The sequence below is a fragment of the Hyla sarda genome, chromosome 2 (assembly GCF_029499605.1).
Source record: "Hyla sarda isolate aHylSar1 chromosome 2, aHylSar1.hap1, whole genome shotgun sequence".
In the NCBI taxonomy this organism is placed as follows: Eukaryota; Metazoa; Chordata; class Amphibia; order Anura; family Hylidae; genus Hyla; species Hyla sarda.
The window spans coordinates 401,125,220-401,152,998 of record NC_079190.1 but is presented as its reverse complement, the minus strand read 5'-3'; the positions used below and the strand labels follow the sequence as shown (position 1 = coordinate 401,152,998).

Sequence of the window (27,779 nt, the reverse complement as noted above, 5' to 3'; positions counted from 1 at the left end):
CACAACATTACTTAATGCAAAGTGTAATTATTAATTTGTTCATTGAAGCAGCATTTCAGCAGAAAGGTCAATTAGCTCTGTTTTACAATTTCTGAAACTATTTTTATGCATTTGCACAGTCACATGTTTTAAATGTGCTAACGCTGGGAACGCATTTATAACACAAAAAAAAAAAGTAGATTTTAATATTCTCTAAATGTCCTTTGTCTGCCTAGATTAGGGTAGAATTGATGCAGTGGATCAGTAGAGTCAGAGAAAAATTATATAACCTCTTAGAGTACCAGAAAGTCTCAACAATTTCCTTCACTAGGGTATTTCATTAGAGATAAATGCTGTACAATTTGCATCTAAAATTGGGAATACATTGAATAAGTAATGTAAAATGTAATGAGGCACATGGCTATTTCATTTTACGTACAAAAGGTTTATTTGAAGAGCTGAATATTTCAGAGACAAAAATCAGGTAATAGATGGACATTTCTCAAGCCAAAATTCACTAAAATACAGAATAAAACAATATATGTGCTGCATCATCAAAGCATTATATAATGTATTAGTGCTCACTTGTTATGAATTTGAGATATATTATTTCTGTTTAAGTAGTTATTGCCATTTTACTATCAAGAGGATTTATAATTATATATATATATATATATATATATATATATATATATATATATATATGCGCTCATTAGACCCCAATAAATTTTTACTATTAAATCTCTTTTCAAACTAGATATTGATAGTTTAAATGGACACTGTCAGATTCAAAAACTTTTTATATGTTTTACATCTTGGCAAAATATTAACCCTTCTAATATTTTATAACAAAATTGTATTTCCTTTTTATTGAAATTATGGCTTATAAAAAAAAAACAAATGACCACTAGGGGTCGCCATACAATCCAGAACATAATCCCGTCCAGCTCTAGCATGATCTTTGTCCAACTGAAGCACAGGCAGGGACAAATTCCAGTAAGCAGGACTAGCACTCCTCTGTACTCATTCCTGTCCTATTACACTCCTGTCTGAAAACAGAGGGAAGTTACAGAGCAGCCTGCAGTGATTGGATGAAGAGACCCATCACAGCAGACTAGGGAGGATGCTAGAATAGGTGATAGACACATAAAAGATGCATGTACATGATCAGGATTAGGTACTGAGTAACATTTTCTGGGATATGACAGGTACTCTTTAACGTATGACATTTTTCAACCCAAATGCAAATAAGTTTGCAAAATTTACAAACTTTTGGCTGAAACACACATCCACCCCACCTCATATGGGATAAGCATATTATTAAAGGGCAATATGGTAATTAACCCCTTAAGGATGCAGGGTTTTTCCGTTTTTGAACTTTTTTTTTCTCCTCATCACCTTCTAAAAATCATAACCCTTTAAATTTTGCACATACAGACCCATATGAGGGCTTTTTTTTTTGCGCCACCAATTGTACTTTATAATGACATCAATCATTTCACCACAAAATGTACGGCAAAACCAGAAAAAATATTTGTGGGGCAAAATTGGGGAAAAAAAGGCCATTTTGTAACTTTTGGGGGTTTCCGATTCTATGCAGTGCACCGTGATCTGAAGTTTTTACTGCCACCATTTTTGTTTTGATGGGACTTTTTGAACGCTTTTTATAAATTTTTTGGGGGTATATAAAGTGACCAAAAATACTAAATTTGGGACTTTGGGCTTTTTTTTACGTGTATGCCATTGACCATGCAGTTCAATTAACATTGTATTTTTATAGTTTGGACATTTATGCTCGCAGCGATACCACATATGTTTATTTTTATTATGTTTACATATTTTGTAAATGGAATTTGGGAAAAGGGGGGTGATTCAAACTTTTAATATGGAAGGGGTTCATGTGTGTTTTTTTTTAACTTTTTTGTTTACACTTTTAGTCCCCTTAGGGGACTTTTAGGAGGAATCATTAGATTCCTCATACAGATCAATGTGGTTCCATAGAACCACATTGATCTGTGTACCCTGCGCTCGATTGACAAAGCCTGGTCCTGCCAGGCTTTATCATTGTCAGAGCCACAGCCAGCACAGGACATCAGGTAAGCCCTCCGGCTACCTCCACAGGGGATCTCCCAACCCCCCCTCCCCCCGATCACGCTTTGACAACGGCAATCTAAAATGTTAATAGCCGGCCGCGGCATGTGGGCTATTAACGGAAGCCCCCAGCTACAGGAATAAGCTGGGGGCCGGCCGGCATGACACGGGCTTGAGTCATACACCGCTACCCGTCTCAGGACGAGCCTGCTCATCCTTAGATTGCAACCGGTTAAAAGTTATCAAACAAAACAACATAACCTGACAATTTTATTACTGGCTCTGGCAATCTATTCTGGCAGACCATATAAATAGATCACCAATATGACTGATCAATGCTATGTCTATCCAAAGGCACTTAACAGTATTAGCTATGAAAATATGACGAGATTGCTATAAACAGTCCTTTGTGAGGACTTAAAAAATGTAAAAAAAAAAATGTAAAAAGTTCCCCAATAAAGTCCCCCAATAAAAAATGTACTGACCCCTTTTCCCATTTAACACATAAATGAAAGTAAAACAATTAAATAAATAAACATATTTGCTATGACCACATGTGTACTTATCTGAACTAAAAAAAATATTATATTATTGATCTGGTACAATGAACGATGTGAATGTAAAAATGACCAAAGTCCAAAATTGTTAATTTTCGGTCACTTCACATTCCAGAATAAGAGGAAAAAAGCATCAAAAAGTCACACATACACAAAAGGGGTATCAGTGAAAATGACAGAATACAGCGCCAAAAATTAGCCCTTATACTGCCACATATACAGAGAAAAGATATAGGGGGTCCGAACAGGGCAATTTTAAGCATACTTCTTTTGTTAAAAAAGTAAAATTTTTGAAAAGCTGTTCAATAATAAAAAGCACATAAACATGTGAGATGAGCAAATTTTTGGAAAATTTGATTCGACCGAGTGGCCGAATTTTCTGAAAAAATTAGATTTGATCCGAATTTATTCACAAATCGCTATTAACCCCTTAAAGGGGTACTCCGGTGGTCAATGTGTTTTTCCGTTTTTGATTTACCCTATTTGTTTTGTTTAATTTCTATTCTTGTTGTTTAGCCTACTCTATTTCTGTTCTTTGTTGTCTTTCTATCTCCCACTTTGTTTTCCAATCTTTTCTTCTATTTCCTGTTTCTTGCTGTGCTGGAAACTATAAATCCCAGCATGCCACATACCTTGCTGGTTTGGGGAGGCTCCTTTTTTTTGTTTGTTTGTTTGTTCCACCCTTTACCCATCCTACTATTTTCCTGTATCGGCCCCCTTATACACAGCACACTAATATAAATCAGCCCTGGTTGGGATACACTGTCATACACACACAAAAGGGACTACAACTCCCAGCATGTGTCATTCAGGAGTCTTCAGTCTGTGGTATAACACCAGCATGCTGCCTCTGTAGTCTCCTGGGAGTTGTAGTTCACCACACCTCTGTAGGGCCTACACGAGTCTTTCCCAACCAGGGTGCCTCCAGGTGTTGCAAAATCTACAACTCCCAGCATGCCCAAAGTCTGTCAGGGCATGCTGGGAGTTGTAGTTTTGCATCAGCTGGAGGTACACTGGTTTGTAAATATTAGCATACACACACACAACAGGGACTACAACTCCCAGCATGTGTCCTTCAGAAGTCCCCTCCCTCCCCCTTCAAACACAGAAATCATCCCCAGTATGAGATTTATTCCCCTGCAGTCTATACATCCCCAGTCTGTGCACCTTGTTATCCTCCCCTTCACATAACACTTATCTTCTCTGTATTTCTTCTCCTGTGCAGACCTGCGTCCTTAGAATACAGAGCAGGGGGAAGGGGAGGTGAGGAGCTGTGTACTCAGCTGGATGAGATGAGGGGTGTGGCTTATTTTTCTCATTCAGACAGAGAAAAAAAAAAGCGGTGACATCTTGTCCACAACAGACTCAGAACTGTGGACAATAGTAAAAGAAAACCCTCTGAACTACAGAACTTCCTGCCCAACAAACAGGTAAGCAAAACACACACATGCTGCCAAAGCATATAACACATGTATATTGCAAAAAAACTAAACTTACAAAGAAGATGAAATATAGTCAAAAAAATTAACCACCGGAGTACCCACATTAAAGTTATTTGTTTTTGCAGCCCTGGCACAGGGAGAGTATAAAGTTTTTTGCTGCATTTCTCCTTTAAGGGGCTTATGTGCTTTTTATCTAGCCTATTGAGCATTCTGATGGTTTGACCAGTGATGGGTCTGACCTCCATGACAAATCAGTCATTGAAATGAAGAGGTCAGGGGGCTTAATTTTTTAAACAGGTGCAATAGCTGAACAGCAGAGCCTACTACTGAACCTGATTCCATTCATGTTAACAAAAGAAAAATTTTCTAGGTTAATATAAATAAAAATAAAAAAAGTTAAGGCTCTCAGAATGTAACAAATCAAAACCATTCCAGCAGTCTTAAAAGCCAGAATTAGCCCTGTCCTATAGCCTGCGGGGGTTATACCCTGGGGAATATTTCCTGCACACGCATACAGAGCACAATCCATGTACGCTTCAGCACTCAGTATGCAGGAGCAGGGACTCCTGTCCTTAACAGTAGTTCTGTATGTTGCGTGATATTTTATAGTAATAAAATAATAATGCTCACCACTTAATAGTATCCTCCCACAGCCAGCATGAGTCCTGGTCCCATCCTTAGCACCAATAACACTAAAAAAGTCTGAAGGTGTGATGAGATGCTAGAAACATGTTAGACCTGTGTGTTATGCATCTGTCTTTACCATTGTGCGATTTATGAAAAAATTTTACTTAGAAGAACCTTACCCTAATTGTTCTGAGAATTAATTGTAGTTTTAATATATTAAGACACCAAAGGAACAAATGCGTTTATGTGGATCAAATATTCAAACTTTATTGCAGCAAAAATGATACAAAGAATAGACAAATCACTGTAAAAACAATTAAAATCATGACAAAGAAAATTCCAAAAATAGTATTCCAGTGGACAAGAACCAAGTGACGGTGGCTGGGACAAGGAAGTAAATGTATATGGTAAATGGATCAAATACTGATCTCCATTAGGCATGTGCAGAAGAAAAATTTATATATTTTTTTTTTGTTTCGTTTTTTAACCTCTTCAGGACATAGGGCGTATGGATACGCCCTGAATCCTGAGTCCTTAAGGACCGAGGGCGTATCCATACGCCCGTGGGAATTCCGGCCCCCACCGCTAGCCGGTTGGGGACCGGAGCCGGATGCCTGCTGAAATTGTTCAGCAGGCATCCCGGCATATCGCCCAGGGGGTCATTATGCCCCCCCATGTCGGCGATCGCCGCAGATCGCTGGACAATTCAGTCCAGCGATCTGCGGCGATTCCGGGTCAATCGGGTCTCCAGTGACCCGGTGACCCGGAATTACTGGCTGTTCGGGGCCAGAGCCTGCAGGGGTGAGGTGGCACTGGTGCCACCTCACGATCGCCCTGATTCGTCGGCCGGATTACCGGCCGACCAATCAGGACGCCTGCTGCGGGTGTCACTCCCGCACCCGCTCCGCCCCTCTTCTGGAGGACGTGAGCGGGTGCGGGACGTGCACCCCGGGTGCTGGGGACCCCGATCCCTGGCGCCCCTGTTGGGATCGGGGCCCCAGGAGCAGCTGCGGCGGCGGGACTGACCTGCAGCGTCTGGATCGTTGGAGGTGAGTGACAGCCTCCTGCTGTTGCTTAGCAACAGCTCCCAGCATGCAAAAAGGGCATGCTGGGAGCTGTAGTTATGCAACAGCAGGAGGCAGACCACCACAACTCCCAGCATTCCCTTATGGGCATGCTGGGACTTATGGTTTTGCAACAGCTGGAGGCACATTCTTTCTATGGAAAAGTGTACCTTCAGCTGTTGTCTAACTACAACTCCCAGCTTGCACAAACAGCTAAAGTGCATGCTGGGAGTTGTAGTGGTGCATCTGCTGGTTGCATAACTACAACTCCCAGCATGCCCGTTGGCTGTCGGTGACTGCTGAGAGTTGTAGTTTTGCAACAGCTGAAGGCACACTGGTTGTGAAACCAGTTTTTTTTTTTACCTAACTCAGTGTTTCACGACCGGTGTGCCTCCAGCTGTTGCAAACTACAACTCTCAGCAGTCACCGTACACCATGCACCGTACATGCTGGGAGTTGTAGTTTTGCAACAGCTGGAGGCACACTGGTTGTGAAACACTGAGTTAGGTCACAAACTCAGTGATACATAACCAGTGTGCCTACAGTTGTTGCAAAACTACAACTCTCAGCAGTCACCGACAGCCAACGGGCATGCTGGGAGTTGTAGTTTTGCAACAGCTGGATGTTCCCCCCCCCCCCCCAATGTGACCGTACAGGGTACACTCACATGGGCGGAGGATTACAGTAAGTATCTGGCTGCAAATTTGAGCTGCCGCAAACTTTCTGCTGCAGCTCAAATTGCCAGCGAGAAACTACTGTGAACCCCCGCCCGTGCGACTGTACCCTAAAAACACTACACTACACTAACACAAAAAATAAAATAAAAAGTAAAAAACACTACATATACACATACCCCTACACAGCCCCCCTCCCCAATAAAAATGAAAAACGTCTGGTACGCCACTGTTTCCAGAACGGAGCCTCCAGCTGTTGCAAAACAACTCCCAGTATTGTCGGACAGCCGTTGACTGTCCAGGCATGCTGGGAGTTTTGCAACAGCTGGAGGCACCCTGTTTGGGAATCACTGGCGTAGAATACCCCTATGTCCACCCCTATGCAAGTCCCTAATTTAGGCCTCAAATGCGCATGGCGCTCTCACTTTGGAGCCCTGTCGTATTTCAAGGCAACAGTTTAGGGTCACATATGGGGTATCGCCGTACTCGGGAGAAATTGTGTTACAAATTTTGGGGGGTATTTTCTGCTTTTACCCTTTTTAAAAATGTAAAATTTTTGGGAAACCAAGCATTTTAGGTAAAAAAAAATTTTTTTTTTTACATATGCAAAAGTCGTGAAACACCTGTGGGGTATAAAGGTTCACTTAACCCCTTGTTACGTTCCCCGAGGGGTCTAGTTTCCAAAATGGTATGCCATGTGTTTTTTTTTTTTGCTGTTCTGGCACCATAGGGGCTTCCTAAATGCGGCATGCCCCCAGAGAAAAATTTGCGTTCATAAAGCCAAATGCGACTCCTTCTCTTCCGAGACCTGTAGTGCGCCAGCAGAGCACTTTTCACCCCCATATGGGGTGTTTTCTGAATCGGGAGAAATTGGGCTTCAAATTTTTAGGGGTATTTTCTGCTATTAACCTTTTTAAAAATACAAATTTTTTGGGAAAACAAGCATTTTAGGTAAAATTTTATTTATTTTTTTTACATTTGCAAAAGTCGTGAAACACCTGTGGGGTATTAAGGTTCACTTTATCCCATGTTACATTCCCCGAGGGGTCTAGTTTCCAAAATGGTATGCCATGTGGGGTTTTTTTTGCTGTTCTGGCATCATAAGGGCTTCCTAAAGGTAACATGCCCCCTAAAAACCATTTCAGAAAAACGTACTCTCCAAAATCCCCTTGTCGCTCCTTCCCTTCTGAGCCCTCTACTGCGCCCGCTGAACACTTTACATAGACATATGAGGTATGTGCTTACTCGAGAGAAATTGGGCTACAAATAAAAGTAAAAATTTTGTCCTTTTACCCCTTGTAAAAATTCAAAAATTGGGTCTACAAGAACATGTGAGTATAAAAAATGAAGATTGTGAATTTTCTCCTTCACTTTGCTGCTATTCGTGTGAAACACCTAAAGGGTTAAAACGCTGACTGAATGTAATTTTGAATACTTTGGGGGGTGTAGTTTTTATAATGGGGTCATTTATGGGGTATTTCTAATATGAAGACCCTTCAAATCCACTTCAAACCTGAACTGGTCCCTGAAAAATACTGAGTTTGAAAATTTTGTGAAAAATCGGAAAATTGCTGCTGACCGTTGAAGCCCTCTGGTGTCTTCCAAAAGTAAAAACACGTCAATTTTATGATGCAAACATGAAGTAGACATATTGTATATGTGAACCAAAAAAAATGTATTCGTAATATCCATTTTCCTTACAAGTAGAGAGCTTCAAAGTTAGAAAAATGCAAAATTTTCAAATTTTTCATCAAATTTACGGATTTTTCACCAAGAAAGGATGCAAGTATCAACAAAAATTTACCACTATGTTAAAGTAGAATATGTCACGAAAAAATAATCTCGGAATCAGAATGATAACTAAAAGCATTCCAGAGTTATTAATGTTTAAAGTGACAGTGGTCAGATGTGCAAAAAACGCTCAAGTCCTTAAGGCCAAAATGGGCTCCGTCCTGAAGGGGTTAAAAAAATTTCGGTTCAGCAATATTTTCAGTTTTGATTTTCAGATACATTCGGTATTCGGGTGTCCAGGTTTCATTTTTTTTTTTTTTTTTTATACATTTGGTATTCGGGTGTACTGTGGGTTAATTTTTTCAGATACATTTGGTATTCGGGTGTCCGGGGGACTCATTTTTTCGGATACATTCGGTATTCGGGTGTCTGGGTTTGATTTTTTTCGGATACATTCGTATTCGGGTGGGTTTGATTTTTCGTATACATTCGGTATTCGGGTACATTCGGGTAAATCTTTTTTAAGCAGGGGACCATTATCGGGAGTGTGTGCAGGAAAAGAGGGCAGCCGCAGAGATCGGAACATTGGAAGACAGGTAAGATGATATAAATTTATGTGATTTATAGTAATACATAATGTAATGTTGAATGAATGAATGAGTGAAGGAATGAATGAATGAATGCTGTATGAATGATTGATGTGTTTGATCGATGTGTTTGATTGTCGGGTGATTTATGTATAACATGATGTTATACATAAATCGTCCGACAATCAAACGCATCGATCAAACTGTTGCAAAACTACAACACCCACCCAGCATGTGGCTGTCTGGGCATGCTGGGAGTTGTAGTTTTGCAACAGCTGGAGGCACACTTTGGCAAACACACGCATGCTTTTTAATTCATTTTCAAATTCCGCTGCCTTTTGTCAGAGATGGGTTACCAGGTCAGTGACATGCATAGTAATTGCCGTAGGAACATTTTTCATTCATAAAACCGCAGACTTAATTGGATATTTGCAGTGTAGAATGTTTGGTGTCCTAAGCGTTCTACATGGCAATTATCCAAATAAGCCTGCAGTTTTATGAATGAAAAATTTTCCCACAGCAATTACTATGCATGTCATTGACCTCAATCACCCGACGATCAAACACATCAATCATTCATACAGCATTCATTCATTCATTCATTTATTCATTCAACATTACATTATGTATTAATAAATTATTAATACATACAGAAATGTTGAATGAATGAGCAAATGAATGAATGCTGTATGAATGATTGATGTGTTTGATTGTCGGGTGATTGAAGTCAATGACATGCATAGTAATTGCCGTGGGAACATTTTTCATTCATAAAACCGCAGACTTTATTGGATAATTGCAGTGTAGAATGTTTGGTGTCCTAAGCGTTCTACACGGCAATTATCCAATTAAGCCTGCAGTTTTATGAATGAAAAATGTTCCCACGGCAATTACTATGCATGTCATTGACCTGGTAACCCATTTCTGACAAAAGCCAGCGGAATTTGAAAATGAATTAAAAAGCATTGCGCGAATGCGTGTGTTAGCCAAAGTGTGCCTCCAGCTGTTGCAAAACTACAACTCCCAGCATGCCCAGACAGCCGCATGCTGGGTGGGTGTTGTAGTTTTGCAACAGCTGGAGGCACCCTAGTAACAGTAAAACAATATCTAACAATCAGAAACAGTGTAGCGCAAGGAACAATAAAAAAAATCAGAAAAAATTCTTTACTTTGGTTTTTTTACCGCATGCATTCGGTAAATAATTAATGCATTTGTTTTCGGATAACGAATGCATTCGTTTTTTTACCGCATGCATTCGGAGAATAACGAATGCATTTGTTATGTTGCTATTTGTTTTATCGTTGCTATTCGGAAATATTCAAAAAATGTTTTCGTGCATTCGGAACGGCCCGAATGCACGAAAACTGCAAAATTCGGTAAATTTGACATTCGTGCCGAACCGAATTGCACAAGTCTAATCTCCATATAGGGCACCAGGGAGCTACAGATCACTATAGTAAAGTGCAATCGTCCAAAAGTGCATAAAGAAAGGCTCCTTTGTTAGAGACAATATAAATAGATAAAGTGCAATAATAACAGTACATATTAAATAACCCTAGTCTCCATCTGAGTTACCAAAGGTTAATAAGTAAGTATTAAAGTGCAGTCATTCAAAAAGTGCATAGTAAGTACAACAGGAGACCTAGAGCGCAATAGTTAGTAATACATGCTATGGAGAACATATATCAACATGATAACAGATACATGATACAACCTGGTGAGTAGACCCAGCCAACCGCCAGACCCAACGTTTCGCTTATCGCTTCAACCGGGGTGTGGCCTATAGATGGAACTACCTCTTATTTAAAGGACAATGGAGCCAATCACATTTGGCTCCCTGTGTCAGCTGGTAGCGGTGTGGTAATATGCACATACTGGCGTCACTAAGTGGTGCCTGTCAGAATGAAGCCAGGCGAGGACGCCTACATAGGGCGTCAGAGATAATCCATACATTAGGATGGTGTAATTTTACTTTGGGTGAACCGGTGTATGGTGGGGAGTCCCGTGCGGTCAGCTGACCAACAAGCGGTGATCACGCGATCGCGCTCCAAAACATCCTCAGAGATGTATGGAAGCTGCCGTGGGACAATAAAGTGCCGCTGGTGCACAGAAAAATAGATGCCAGGGAGATATTGCGACGGATATAAAGAATCGGCCCGATGTCTCACGTGCGTCGCTCATTAGATGAAGGAACACACATCCAGGAGAGGGACAATGTACCTGGTAAATGAGAGTGAATATATATATATATATATATATATATATATATATATATATATATATATATATATGGAAAATTAGGGTATATAAAAAATATTAATGAAAGCAAATGAAAAATTTTAAATCATTGTATATGAAATATCAAAAAATGGTAAGTACATTGAACACATATATAAAGTGTATGTAAAATATATATATAAAAATAAGACACATAAGTATTAACGACATGCATAATATAAGAAATAATCATTATTTAAGATATTCAACCATGTATGCATGGTGTCAAAATGAGGCCGTGCACCTCTGGCGAGCATGTGACTGGAGTTATTGCATCAGTAACAAAAAAAAATAATTAGGGTACCAAGGGAAGTACCATAGTCCTCAAAAAAAAAAAAAAAATCAAACACAGCAAGGGAATTTATATGCATGAAAAATGAGCAACTACTTTTCCTTGTGTTCTTCTATTACTTTGTTAAATTTTGTGTTAGGTGGGGTAGGTGTGGGCTTTAAAGTCCCCATTGGTCTTGGCTAATGATAATTTCATAATATCATAAATCTTGTTTTCCTACAATTTCTTGTATATGTTCATGGAGTTGGATAATGGTGATTAGCTTCTTACCCATGTAGATAATACACCATGGTTATTAATGGTTCGATAAATGTTTTCCCTTGTAGGGTAAGTATTCTTTTCTTTCTACACTATGCACTATATCTGCAGACCTTTTCACTGGCACGGCACTTGTTTCTCCCTTTTCTTGTTTGTCTTCCCGTGTGTGTTTGATTTTTGATGACTATGGTACCTCCCTTGGTACCCCTAATTTTTATTTTTGTCACTGATGCAATAACTCCAGTCACATGCTTGCCAGAGGTGCGCGGCCTCATTTTGACGCCATGCATACCTGGTTGAATATCTTAAATAATGATTATTTCTTATATCATGCACGTCGTTAATACTTAACTGTGTCTAAATTTTTTAATATATTTTTATATACACTTTATATATGTAATCATTGTACGTCCCGTTTTTTTATAATTCATGCACAATAATTTTTCATTTTTCATTTGCTTTCATTCATATTCTTTATAATACACTAATTTTCCATATGAATATATATATATATATATATATATATATATATTCACTCTCATTTACCAGGTACATTGTCCCTCTCCTGGATGTGTGTTCCTTTATCTAATGAGCGATCCACGTGAGACATCAGGGCCGATTCTTTATATCCGCTGTAATGTCTCCCTGGCATCTATTTTAATGTGTACCAGTGGCACTTTACTGTCCCTCGGTGGCTTCCATACATCTCCGGGGATGTTTTGGTGCGTGATCATGTGTTCACATCACGAGACCGCTGTTTGGTTGCACCATCAGCATGGGACTTCCCACCATACACCGGTTCTCCCAGGGTAAAATTACACCATCCTAATGGACGGATTATCTCTGATGCCCTATGTAGGCGTCCTCGCCTGGCTTCATTCCAACAGGCGTCACTTAGTGACGCCAGTATGTGCATGTTACCGCACCGCTACCAGCTGACACAGGGAACCGAATAAGAGGTAGTTCCGTCTATTGGCCACACCCCAGTTGAAGCGATAAGGGTGTTGAAACTTGGGGTCTGGCGGTTGGCTGGGTCTACTCACCAGGTTGTATCATGTATCTGTTATCATGTTGATATATGTTCTCCATAGCATGTATTACTAACTATTGTGCTCTAGGTCTCCTGTTGTACTTTACTATGCACTTTTTGAATGACTGCACTTTAATACTTACTTATTAACCTTTGGTAACTCAGATGGAGACCAGTGTTATTTAATATGTACTGTTATAATTGCACTTTATCTATTCATATTGTTTCTAACAAAGGAGCCTTTCTTTATGCACTTTTGGACGATTGCACTTTACTATAGTGGTCTGTAGCTCCCTGGTGCCCTATATGGAGATCAGTATTTGATCCATTTAACATATACATTTATTTCCTTGTCCCAGCCACCGCCACTTGGTTCTTGTCCACTGGAATACTATTTTTGGAATTTTCTTTGTCATGATTTTAAAGGAGAACTCCAGAATAGGAAATTTATCATCCATGCTTTCGGCAGTAAAAAAATAAAGAGGTACATACCTTCCTTCGCTTCCCCGGTGCCTCCGGTAACCGTCTCTGGTCTCCGCTGCGATCCTCTTCCTGGTTGCCGGCGAGTCATACTACACTCAGCCAATCACCGGCCGCAGCGAAGTCCCAATTCGGTCGGCGATATGCTTAGCGGCAGTGTGAGAACACTTCAAGACACACAATTCTTCACTACACCGACACCTGCTGCCAGGGCCGAAAACGTGACACTGCCGCTCAGCCTATCGCCGGCCGAGTTGGGACTTCATTGCGGCTGGTGATTGGCTGAGTGCAGTATGACTCGCCGACCACCGGCAACCAGGAATAGGATCATGGCGGAAACCGGAGACGGTTACCGGAAGCACAGGGGGAGCGAAGGAAGTTAGGTACCTCTTTAGGGATTTGTCTATTCTTTGTCTCAATTTTGCTGTAATAAAGTTTGAATAGTTGATCCACATAAACGCATTTGTTCTCTTGGTGTTTTGCTAATTTAGCGTTGGGTCATTAACCCTTGTGGACTTTTCTTTGTGTACTTAATATATTAAGGTGAAGACACATTATTCAGTAATGGTGTTCTGAGAAAAGTCAGAACAAGATTTTACGCAGATTATTTATGAGGAGTATATTGATGGTGATACATAATCATATCTCACATATTGTGGCCTCTATTTAGTAGCATAGCACTAGCATTAGTATACCTGCTTTTTTACACAGTTCAATGCCAATTCACGAAAAACTACAAGGAGTTATATCATCACCCAATAGATATTTTGACTGGTAATGGCTTCTCTGGTTAGACATTTCCTCTGCAGCAGCCTCTGAAGGGGAAAGGTAAGGTTATCTTCACATTGCAGAAACTCCAGGCGGAGCTTCCAGTGCCGACTGGTTGCGAGGACCCATAGGAAGTTGATGTCTGCAGAGAGAATTCCACCTGAAGAATGAACATGTTCATTCTTTTAGCAGTGAAATTCTGAAGTCTTACTGTGCAGCGGAATTCAGTTGCCAGAAATGGGATTCTCCTGAGCAGAATTCTAGACGGAAATTCCGTAGTGTGAACCTAGCCTAACAGTAAAGAAATTGCTCAACAGCTTTTAATCGTAGCACATAAAGAGAGGGGAGAGCAAAGTCCAAAAAACCCAATTGAGGAATACTGAAATGACCTGCATCATAAAGAAAAACCCAATGTCAGGGGAATGTCAAGAGGCCACCAAACAGATGACATTGTCAGCCAGTCCTGTCGGTGTCTAATGTGTATGACCAACTTTATACACCACTATTAACATTTATGACAATGTACTATCAACAATCAGCACAGAAACAAGAAGAAGAGAAAGTACTCTTTTTATAACACTCATTAGAAATGCCCAGTATGTACACCAAAGTAATGAACAAGTATCAGGTTGTAAATAAGCAGCAACTTGTAACATAGAAAGCAGTTCTATTCTTTCCACATTTAAAAATATCTTTACTAAATAATAAGCCCAATTACTTTGACTATGCTAATCTGGTCAGACAATTTGTGGCACGTTGCTTCCCTGGTAATCTTCCAAATCTATTCACAGACATTAAATAGGTTAATGGAACCAAATAATTATAATGAGGTAATTTAATATAAACTTGGAAAGTCAAAATAATTGAAGAGATTATGCAGCTCTAAATATGATCAACATTATTTACCTCAATTAGAATTAACATGTAGTATATTCATTTCATAGAGTTATATTTAGCTTTAAGGCACAAATATATTCATAATCCATGTTGGTATGATCAGTATTGAAAGGGTTTTCTACTGTACCCTAAGGGATACTTATTTAATAGGTGGGGTCTTCTGTTCCTTATCACTTCACCAGTTACAATAAGGACCTCTGGCTCTAGAGGGGCTGTTCTGTTTTACACAAACAACCCCCAGTTTTAAATGGTCACTGAGTAACATTAGTGGCACTACGTGGAAAAAAGACACTATTTGCCCAGTTTACCCACTGACTAAAACACATCACTCAGGGCTCCAGAAGAAAGACCCTTTGTACAATCCTTTTTTTAGAAGAGTCCCTCGACAATAAGATGATTACAAAGTGGACATGCGTAGTGTAATCTGGATCAGTCTGTATGTTTCACGTTTATATATTTATTATAACTTTATCTATTTTTAAATTATTGACTGAAGCAAAATATGGAATGTATTCAAGCCTTGGTACATTGCTACAAATCCCATATTCAAATGGCATTATGAAATGTAAGATATGACAGATTCTTGATATGTGATATTTTTTTTTGCAGAACGTGATCTATACAGAACGTGATTGAGAAGTGGGTTTTGCTAAAAAGTTTTGTCATTCATCAGGAAAATAAATTAAAAAAAAAAAAGCAGGATGGATGTTTTTCTAATTTTTGTTATGCTGTATATTGGTGCCTGCTATGCACCTTGCTAACTCAATGTGTATGTTATTGGGAAATTAGAATGTGAAAGCTGATTTCTAAACGATGATTAAATATGTAAAAAAAAAACAAAAAACTTTTATTTATATGGGAATGTTTCATTCAAATAGCTTTGTTCATTGTCTTACTATTTACATATTTTCATATTGCAGCTCCCCTGCTGCTAATGCCCCAAATAGTCATGGAAAGATATGGTCACCCATTAAAATGAGTGAGGAAGAATGTAACACCTATTCATGCTGACTCCCAACAAGAGAACCATCCTCTACAACTTCCATGTTGTAGTCCTCCTAATGGTGGTCCTCCGAAAGGTCAACCCTTGTAAGTGCCAGTGATTTTTGCTCTGATAATACTATTATTTTTACCATTATACTGCTGATAATTCTTTGCATTTGTTATGATTCATCCATTGTCATTTACTTAAAGAAACAAGTTGTCCATGTTATTTTCAAATGAGGAAAGTACCTGAATAAATCTGACACTTTCCAGTTCAGTCAATTCAATTAGTTGAAGATCACTGGCACTATGAGCTCAATGTCTGCACTAATTAAAAGAACTGTGAATTTTTGAGGTCAGGGTAGGGACATGTATCTGCATATACTTTCAATTAATTGGTTGCACTCGTTCAGCAAGAAGAATAAATTATTTGCACTTATTCAGTTCATATTATCATTACAGGGTTCTGTCACACTGATTATAATAGCAATGTATTAAATGAAACAATGCAAGGGGGATACAAAAATAACACCGAAAAAGTGTTACATGTGTTGCTATCCTTTTGGAGACAATTTATAGTGATGCTAGTGAGTGGCTCACCTGTTCATGCTGTACTGTGGGCACAATGCCACTTTAACCTTGAAGAGTTCGGCCAGGACACCGCCGGTACTGGATCACAATCCATCATGCGAACTGTGTTTACAAGCTTCCGGATCACCAGTATTAAAAACATTGCTTTAGACTGGCATTCCCCTCGGCCATGTCCAAACTAAGTATCAGGTATTAACTGAGCATGGACACAAACATAATAGAACAATAGGAAGTTTATTACCAAATGTGTTTCAAAAAGTAGACTCTTTTCTTCATTAGGGCCTGTTTTTACTCCTGGTGATTCAGATGCATTCAGCAGATTAAATGCTATAGGTTATATTTCCATATCAGCCATAAAATGGGGGACAGGTATTCCTGTCAAGACATGGTGAGTTCATGGAGCAGAAGGCTTGGAAGCAGGAAAAATAATCAAGTATAAGGATCTGAGTGACTTTGGCATAGGTCATAGTGTGATGGCTAGATGATGGCGGGTCTTGTAAAATATTCCTGGTATACAATGATTAGTACCTACCAAAAGTGTTCAAAGGAAGGTTTTAAAGGGGTACTCCCCAGGAAAAAAATTTAATCCTTCCAGTACTTATCAGCCGCTGCATGCTCCACAGGAAGTTCTTTTCTTTTTGAATTTACTTTCTGTCTGACCACAGTGCTCTCTGCTGACACCTCTGTCCATTTTAGGAACTCTCCAGAGCAGGATAGGTTTGCTATGGGGATTTGCTCCCACTCTAGACAGTTCCTAAAATAAACAGAGGTGTCAGCAGAGAGCACTGTGTTCAGACAAAAAGGAAATTCAAAAAGAAAATAACTTCCTCTGGAACATACAGCAGCTGATAAGTGCTGGAAGGATTTTTAAATAGAAATAATTTACAAATCTGTTTAACTTTCTGGCACCAAAAATGTTTTCCAGTGGAGTACCCCTTTAAGCTTTGTGATTTAAGCACAGCTCCAGAAATAATGATTTTATTGATTTTTTTTTATCTTCCAGACATTTTTAATTAAGATTTAGTATAAGTTAAGTTTTAACAGTGAGATTGCTGGATTTTTTGTTTTTAGGAGATCTTGTCTTTTCTGATCCACTGAAGTCCCTAATATTGTTAAATGTCATGATAAACTTACTTCTAAACCTGTGGATCAGGTCTGTTGTTTGTTTTTGTCTCAACTGTCAATAGAACACAATGCTTTGGATGAGTATAGACACTGCAAACAAGCACCAAAATCTTATCCCAACTCTAAGGCAAAGTGGGTAAAGCATCAAAGATTCACACTGCTTTACTGAAGGAAGGAAGGAAGAGTTGATTCAAAATCAGAACATTGTACAGCAGTACATGACAAGTTGACAAGTTAAAGAGACTTTGGGTGATGCAAGACAATGACCCAAAGCAAACAAGTAAGTCAACTAAAGAATGACTGAAAAAGAAGATGTATGCTTTTGAATGGTTAAGTCAAAACCTGGCCTTAAAGTGGTTTTCCATGGAAAATGAATTGATGGTTTATCCATGGTCTATAATATCAATAGGTGATATTTCTACCGATTTCTGTTCTGTACTGCCTTGGCACCCGGAGGTAAACAATATATTACGTCCAAACCCTCAGCTCCATACATTGTATAGTGGTGACACAGAGTTACTGAAGCACAGCTCCTATTGAATTGAACAACATGTGCTGGAGCAACTGAGGACTAATATTACAAAATGTATTGAGCCAATGCAGCTGATTGGGGGAGGGGGGGGGTATGGGGTATCAGCACCCTGCCGATCAACTATTCATAGACTAAACTGTGAATAGGCCATCAATAAATTTCCCTGGAATAACCTTTTAACCATTGGGTTGTTGTAAATGAAGCTTTGCAGAAAAAGGAATCTCAAAAATACTCCAATATTCCACCTCAACATGGTGCAAATCTTTTTTTGTAGCAACAGTAAGTGTTTGGCAAAGATGGTTACTGCAGATGGGAGCCCTAAAGGTCATTAGCCTCTTCCATACCCATGTACAGTTATGGTGTGGGTTGGGTGAGGGAGTATGGTGTGGGTTCAGGAGCCAAGCCTGCGCTATACCTAACAGGTGCCAGCTGCTATCCGCAGCTAACACCTGCTGATAATGGCCAACATCAGAGATTCCTTTAATGTTGATTATTTAACTGCAATGATTATTAGCTATCATGGCATCTAAACAGTATTTAGGTGAATTATTGGTGGCACAGTGGAACCAATCAGCAGTCTGTAATATAATTGTCTGCTCTGCTAGGCCTCAGTGCCTGCTATGACTGAACTGCCAAAACCTATGGCAGGCTGTACCAGTAGAGTGCTGATCTAATAGATAAATGTAAAGTATATGCATAACATTGCTCTATATGAGTAATCACATTTTACTTATAAAAGCCCCCTAAGGGGACAAAAAAAATTAAAAAGATATTCAAAATATAGAAAAAAAATCCCTTCAAAACATTCAAATCACCCCCCTTTTCCAATTTACAAAAAAAAAAAACTATAGACAAAACCAAAAAAATTTTTATATCGCCAGATGCTGAATTTACTGAACTATTAAATTATCACATTCATAATCCTGTATGGTTAACATCGTGAACGCAAACAAAAAACTAAATACAAAAAAAAGTGGTGCCAATAAAAACTAAAAATCATGGCACAAAAAAAGGCACTTACGTAGCCCCTAGTTGAAAAAATTAAATCTTTTTGGGGTCAGAACTAGGGATGAGCGAATTGAATCTGAGGAATCCGAATTCGTTATGAATTTCAGGAAAAATTTGATTTGTAACGAATGCGAATATTGCCACGATTCGATCGCGTGCATGGCTTCGTTAAACTCCATTTAGTGCGGTCCAGGCTCCAAGGGCATCTAAAATGGCAGATCCACATGTGAGGACATGGGGAAAGGAATTCTGGCAAGGCGAGAACAAGGGTCAGTGGGATGACCCTGAATCACATGCAGCCGCCCCCTGTGATGTCACAGCCCTATATAATCGGCAGCCATCTTGCGGCCAGTCACATCAGCGTACTATTACAGAGAGAGACAGAGGGACAGAAAGCAGTGTGTGTTGCACAGAATAGCATTTGTACAGCAGCGATTCCCCTCCCAGTTACATCTGCGTTCTATTGCAGAAAGAGAGGGACAGAGAGCAGTGTGTTGCACAGAAAAGCTTTTTTACAGCAGCGATCCACCTCAAGCCCAAATCCAGCCTAGAAGCACTGATAGAGAAGGGAGTGAGATTAAGAGAGAAAGTTTTGGGTGTAGTACACAGCACACACTGGTGCGTGCAACAACTGAAAAGCTAATAGTAGCCAACCAGTAAGGGTGAGCAGAGCACTAAAAGTGTATTGTCCTCTATTAAGTGTAACCTAAGCGTACATCTAAGTGGTGTACCATTTTGTTCCTGTTAACCCCTTAAGGACCAAGCCCATTTTGGCCTTAAGGACCAGACCAATTTTATTTTTGCATTTTCGTTTTTTCCTCCTCGCCTTCTAAAAATCATAACTCTCTTATATTTCCATCCACAGACCCATATGAGAGCTTGTTTTTTGCGTCACCAATTGTACTTTGTAATGACATCACTTATTTTACCATAAAATGTACGGCACAACCAAACAAATATTATTTATGTGGGAAAATTGAAAAGAAAACCGCAATCTTGCAAATTTTGGAAGGTTTTGTTTTCATGCTGTACACTTTCCGGTAAAAATGACATGTTTTCTTTATTCTGTGGGTCAATATGATTAAAATGAAACACATCATATATGCTTTTATATAATTGTACTGCTTTAAAAAAAATCTCAAACCTTTTTAACCAAATTAGTATGTTTGAAATTGCCCTATTTTGACCACCTATAACTTTCTCATTTTTCCGTATATGGGGCGATATGAGGGCTCATTTTTTTTGCACCATGATCTGTGTTACGTCGAGCGCTCCAGGTTCCCGCTCCTCCCCGGAGCGCTCGCTACACTCTCGCTACTGCAGCGCCCCGGTCAGATCCACTGACCGGGTGCGCTGCGATACCGCCTCCAGCCGGGATGCGATTCGCGATGCGGGTGGCGCCCGCTCGCGATGCGCACCCCGGCTCCCGTACCTGACTCGCTCTCCGTCGGTCCTGTCCCGGCGCGCGCGGCCCCGCTCCCTAGGGCGCGCGCGCGCCGGGTCTCTGCGATTTAAAGGGCCACTGCGCCGCTGATTGGCACAGTGGTTCTAATCAGTGTGTTCACCTGTGCACTCCCTATGTATACCTCACTTCCCCTGCACTCCCTCGCCGGATCTTGTTGCCCTTGTGCCTAGTGAAAGCGTTCCCTTGTGTGTTCCTAGCCTGTGTTCCAGACCTCCTGCCGTTGCCCCTGACTACGATCCTTGCTGCCTGCCCCGACCTTCTGCTACGTCCGACCTTGCTTTTGTCTACTCCCTTGTACCGTGCCTATCTTCAGCAGTCAGAGAGGTTGAGCCGTTGCTAGTGGATACGACCTGGTTACTACCGCCGCAGCAAGACCATCCCGCTTTGCGGCGGGCTCTGGTGAACACCAGTAGTGACTTAGAACCGGTCCACTAGCACGGTCCACGCCAATCCCTCTCTGGCACAGAGGATCCACCTCCTGCCAGCCGGCATCGTGACAATCTGTAGTTTTTATCAGTACCACTTTTGCTTAGATTTTACTTTTTATTCATTTTTTATACATTTTTTTTTTAAATAAAATGTGACAAAAAAGCAGCAATTTTGGACATTTTTATTTTTTTTACGTTTACGCCGTTCACCGTAATGGATGATTAACAATATATTTTAATAGTTCATACTTTTACGCACGCGGTGATACCAAATATGTGTATTAATTATTTTTTTACGCTTTTTGGGGGGTAAAATGGGGAAAAACGGACGTTTTACTTTTTATTGGGGAGGGGATTTTTCACATTTTTTAAACTTTTTTATTTAACATTTTTTAACTTTTTGTTTTTACACTTTTTATGTCCCCATAGGGGACTATTCATTGCAATCATTTGATTGCTAATACTGTGCAGTGCTATGTATAGGACACAGCACTGCTCAGTATTATCGGTGATCTTCTGCTCTGGTCTGCTCGATCTCAGACCAGAGCAGAAGACCCCGGGAGACGGCCGGAGCAAGGTGAGGGGACCTCAGGCCACCATGCTGGATGATCGGATCCCCGCGGCAGCGCTGCGGGCAATCCGATCGTCCATTCAAACTACCGCAATGCCGCAGATCCTGTGATCTGTATTGATCACGGCATCGGAGGGGTTAATGGCGGACATCCGCGCAATCGCGGATGTCCGCCATTGCCGGCGGGTCCCTGGCTGCTGATATCAGCCGGGACCTGCCGGGCATGACGCGAGCACCGGATCATGTCGGCGAGTAAATGTACGTCATAGTGCGCTAAGTACCAAGTCACCATGACGTACATTTACATCCATTGTTGTTAAGGGGTTAAAGTCTTAAGAGCCTAGATACTGTGAAAGGCAAGCCAAAAGTACACACCTGCTGATGTTGTAGACAAATACTGTTTTAAGCATGCTGGAGAACATTGTCCGCCCCTCATAAGTGCATAAGACATACGTACATCTAAGTGGTGTACCATTTTGTTCCTGTTAAAGTCTCCAGCCACCTCCAGGCTCTCATCTTGCAACTATATGGCCTCCTCATGCTTCCAGGCATGAGCAGTCAAGCGGCAGAATCATTGATCAATGATTTCCTATGAGAAACCATTGATCAATGTAAAAGATCAGTTAGTGCAGTGTTATAGCCCCCTATGGGGGCTATAACATTGCAAAAAAAAAAGGGGAAGAAAAAGAGAATAAAGATGATTTAACAAAAGTTTGAATCACCCCCCTTTTCCCATTTAAAAAAAGAAAGTGTAAATAAAAATGAACATATGTGGTATCTCCGCATGCAGAAATGTCCAAATGATAAAAATATAAAACTGCACAGTCAATGGCGTACGCGCCAAAAAATCCAAAGTCCAAAATAGTGTATTTTTGGTCACTTTTAATATCATGAAAAAGTGAATAAAAAGCGATCAAAAAGTACGATCAATACAAAAATAGTACTGCTAAAAACGTCAGATCACGGTGCAAAAAATAAGTCCTCATACTGCTCCATACACGGAAAAATAAAAAAGTTATAGGGGTCAGAAGATGACAATTTTAAACGTATAAATTTTTCTGCATGTAGTTATGATTTTTTCCAGATGTATGAAAAAATCAAATCTATATAAGTAAGGTATCACTTTAATCGTATGGACCTACAGAATAAAGATTAGGTGTTATTTTTACCCCAAAAAAATTACTGCATAGATACGGAAGCCCCCAAAATGTACAAAATGCCGTTTTTTCTTAAATTTTGTCGCACAATGATTTTTTTGGGTAAAATGATTGATGTCAAATTAAAATTGGTGGTGCAAAAAATGAGCCATCATATGGATTTTTAGGTGCAAAATTGAAAGGGTTATGATTTTTAAAAGGTAAGGAGGAAAAAACTAAAGTGCAAAAATGGAAAACCGCTCAGTCCTTAAGGGGTTAAAAAAAATAGAAATCAAATACATGATAGATAATACGTACTGCAGAAAGCATATAAGCAAACAACTAGTCCTTGGGATAATATATTTCAAAAGCACTTTTGCATTTGCCTGATATTTTACTAACTACATGATAGCCAGATACATTTGTCAGGTGTTTTTTCTGCTAACAGAGTCGTTAACTTGTAGCCTCTGGGCCCCGATGCAAAATCTACAAGGCCCCATGTGCCAATTATAATACAGTTCTCTTATGGGGCAGATGTGTTTGGGGCCCCCTAAGGTACATAATAACATAGTAATATAGCTCATAAGGTTGAAAAAAGACCAGAGTCCATCAAGTTCTACCTATAACCCTCATGAGTCCCTACTAAGTTGATCCAGAAAAAGGCAAAAAGCCCTCATACCAGAGGAAAAAATTCCTTCCAGACTCCAAATATGGCAGTCAGAATAAATACCTGGATCAACGTTCTGTCCCTATAAATCTAGTATCCATAACCAGCGATGTTATTATTCTCCAAAAATGCATCCAGACCCCTTTTGAACTGTTTTACAGAGTTCCCCATGACCACATCCTCTGGCAAAGAGCCCCATAGTCTCACTCTTCTTACAGTAAAGAACCCCCGTCTGTGCTGGTGTAGAAACCTTCTTTCCTCTAAATGTAGAGCATGCCCCCTTGTTATAGATACAGTCCTGGTTATAAATAGATCATGGGAGAGATCTCTGTAAGGTCCCCTTATATATTTATTCATAGTTATTAGGTCTCCCCTAAGCCTTCTTTTTTCTAAATGAAATAACCCTAATTCTGATAATCTTTCTGGGTACTGTAGTCCTCCCCGTATTACTCTAGTTGCCCGTCTTTGGACCAATCTCCAGCTCCACTATATCTTTCTTGTACACTGGTGCCCAGTACTGTACACAGTATTCTATGTATGGTCTGACTAGTGATTTGTACAGCAGTAGAATTATGCACCCCATGATTTTATTTGCCTCGGCAGCAGTGCCCGACACTGATCACTACAGTTAAATTTACTATTAACTAAGACTCCTAAGTCCTTTTCCATGTCAGTCGTCCCAAGTGTGCTCCCATTTAATACATAATCCCAGCCCGGATTTTTCTTCCCCATGTGCATTATCAGTGTTGAACCTTATCTGCCGCTTCCCAGCCCAAACCTCCAACCTATCCAGATCCATTTGTAACAGTGCACTGTCCTCTATAGTGTTTACTGCTTTACAGAGCTTAGTATCATCTACAAAGATTGCTACTTTACTATTCAACCCCTCTACAAGGTCATTAATAAATATATTAAATAGAACAGGACCCAAGACGGCCCTCTGTGGTACCCCACAGTAACAGTCACCCAATCAGAATAAGTACCATTAATAACCACCCTCTGTTTCCTATCATTGAGCCAGTTGCTTACCAACTTGCACACATTCTCCCCCAGCCCCATCCTTCTCATTTTATGCACCAGGGCCCTGATGCGACTGCTACCTCTGCACTCCCTATAGCTATGCTCCTGCCTGCTAATGCTTGTAGTGCCTATTTCTTCTTGTCATACTGGCATCTAGTGAGAAGAAAAATAGATTTGCAATGGCAAATTCAGTTCTGAATTGCTCAGCTTACTAAAATGGAGTTAAAGTGTCAATGTGACAAGTAAATAGAAGAGGAGACATGAGGACAGTTTCAATCTATTCTGTGTCTGTTTTATTGCTGACAACAATGCCATGAACAGGAGCTCTGTATACAGACCTGCCCTTTGCGCATTGCTTCAAATGACCTTAAAACAAAATAGTTAATGATAGGTATAATATTTTATTATTACAGATTGGTCGTCTCCCCTGAAGATGAGCATGTGTAACCCTTACACATTTCTCTTTTCAACAGTTTTTCAAGAATTTTAACAATATTACCTTGTTTATTCCAACAACACAAAAGAAGAGCATCATAACACCTGGATAACAAGAAGTTCATCAATTATAAGTCCCATTCGCAGAGACATATAGTGATGACTGGGCATGCTCGAGTTACACTGTGTTTACAAATGATCATACAAAAGAGAAAGGGGGATATGTAATATTGTGCATAAAGCCAATCCTGCATGATGATCATGATCGTGAGGTAGATAAATATGGGGGGTCCCAGTGGGTGGACATAAGGGGACAGAGAAAGAATAATTTAATATCAATGGGAGTTTGCTAACCCAGGAATAAGGAAAGCAGGAGAAAACCTACGACTATGGCAAATAAATAAGAATGTTTTGAAGCCATTATTATGGAAGACATGGGAAGTACAAAAACTGGTTTTTAACAATAATAACAATAATAAGACAATTACCTTTCACAACTACTGACACACTCAACAAAAAGAGGGGTACTTATAAACTTTATTTAACTGGTAGGCCAGATGGAATATTGAAAGTACAGGTTGGGGTCACCTAGGTAATAGTGACCACAACATAAGTTTTCATTTACTGCTCATGTACTTTAATACAATATTTCATAACGAAGCAACAAAAAAACATTTCATAACCTGCAGGAAGCCCAATTTTCATCAACTAATGGTTGACTTTAATGACATAAACTGTGACAAACTGAGATAAACTGTGTCTGGTTTTTTCAGAGTAACACACAGCCCAACTTTCATTTTGAAACATGAGCTGAGATTGGCTGCTGTGGAAAAACCAGACCATTTCTGTCCTCAGGTAGATAAGTAAATCTGGGCCAATGTCTTCAAAAATAAATGTACTCTAACTCATTTTCTACCTACACAGGTCTTGTGAACAATAAATATTGTCTGTGAGTAAACACAGTAGAAACAGGATAAAACCAATGTAATTAAATAAAACTGGATGAGATTAAATAAATGTGAAAAAGTGTTTACGTTTCTGCAACTTGAAGGAATGAAGAATTATAAAGAGGAAAACAATTTAGGTAAAAGACATATAAAGGCAGTACCTACTGTAAAATAATCTTTTCTAAAGGGTAGAGTCACACATTGTTTTTTCAGATATATTTGATTTGTAAAAATGCAACCATTTTTTAACATTAATGTGCTGTATGTAAGTCTATGGGAAATTGGTTGTGCACACAATATGTGAAAAAAACATACACAGTTTTGTAGCAGCATAAATGCCATGTCACTTATTTATGCATCTGTAAAAATGTATCAAACTGTGAGAGAAAAAAATTTAGTGATTTCCCCACCAATCACAGCTCAGCTTTCATTTTACCAGAGCTCGTTAGCTGAGCTGTGATTGGTTGCTGTAGGAAAATCACAAAACATTTTCTCACACAATACATATATATATATATATATATATATATATATATATATATATATATATATATATATATATATATAGTCTTGGAAATAAATATCTCTATGTGTGTGTGTGTGTTTATTTCTTTTGTTAGGTAAACCCAGTGCTGCATTACTCTTAGCCTGAGGCGATGACCTATAAATGCAGCATTAAATTTTTTTGTATAATTTGTCAAACCTAAAGGCCACACAAACATGGTGTTTGAACAAAAATTTACTATGCACAATTCAATGAAAAACTTCACAATTCACTTTATGAACAGCCCAGGGCACATGGTACCCTTAATTGGTCCCTACTCACTAAACTTTAACCCTTTGTGGACATCAGGGTTTTTCATATTTCCATTTTAGTTTTTCCTCCTCACCTTCTAAAAATCATAACGCTTTAAATTTTCTACCTACAGACCGATATCAGGGCTTGTTTTTTGCATCACCAAATTTACGGTGAAACAAAAAATATATATTTGTGGGGCAAAATTGGAGAAAAAAAAACATTTTGTAACTTCTGGGGGCAGAGCAATTTTTTGTAAAAATGACTCTTTATCTTTATTCTGTAGCATGTTATTAGCATGTTTAAAAATTACCTCTTCCCACCCCTAAATCTTTTTTATTTTTCCACATACAGGGCTAAATGAGGGCTCATTTTTTTGGACCGTGACCTCTAGTTTTTATTGTTACCATTTTTGTTTTGATGGGACATTTTGATCGCATTTTATAAATTGTAATTTTTTTTACATATACTGCCATTGACTCTGCAGTTTAACTAACGTTATATTTTTATAGTGTGGACATTTATGCAATGTTTATCTTTATTTTTGTGTACATATTTGGTTTTATTAAAGGGGAAAAGGGGGTCGATTCAAACTTTTATTAGGGAAGGGGTAAATTCACATTTGTTAACTTTTTTTTTAACTTTCTTTACACTATTTTATAGTCCCCATAGGGGACTGTTACATGCAATCTTCAGACTGCATACACTGTTCAATGCTATGCCATACCATAGCATTGATCAGTGTTACCTGTGCTCGATTGCTCCAGGCTGCTGAGGCTTCCTGAAGCATAGAGCCACCGATCAGACAGAGAGGAAGCAGGTAAGAGCCCTCCTGCCATCCCTTTAGCTGATTGGGACACCGCATTTTCACTGCGGTGGTCCCGATCAGCTGAGCTGGAAATTTTTTTTTTTACATTTTAGATGCTGATCACAACATCTAAGAGGTTAATGCCAGACATCACTGAGATCGCTGATGTCCGGCATTATCCAGTCCTGAGCCAGCATTATAGAAGGGGACTATGTCCCCTACACTGACCTTGACACCAAACATCAGTTTCCTTAATGCACATGCAAATATCCCTAATAAAAACTGTAATCTGCAAGCCTGACCCTAACACTTATAACACACAGACAATAGGACCCAGAGACAAAACAAAGACTATGCAGTACTGAACCAAGGACAATTGTAATATAAGGAATATTGGGGAAAACAACACAGTCCCACAGATACAAAAAAGGGATAACACAAGGATATGGGCTAAGAACATAACTAGGCTAAAACAAAATACTGGAGAAATACATGAAACATACAGACATTAT

General features: G+C 39.5%; 1 long non-coding RNA gene across 1 annotated transcript in view; it reads left to right on the top strand.

Moving 5' to 3' along the window:
- LOC130356815 (uncharacterized) overlaps positions 1 to 26,004 on the top strand; it is a 54,270-nt gene extending 28,266 nt beyond the window's left edge. The window contains exons 2-4 of the long non-coding RNA XR_008889006.1: positions 15,675 to 15,843; positions 17,517 to 17,734; positions 25,641 to 26,004. This is a non-coding gene — a long non-coding RNA (uncharacterized LOC130356815). The remainder of the gene's footprint in view (positions 1 to 15,674; positions 15,844 to 17,516; positions 17,735 to 25,640) is intronic.
- The last annotated feature ends 1,775 nt before the right edge of the window (positions 26,005 to 27,779 follow it).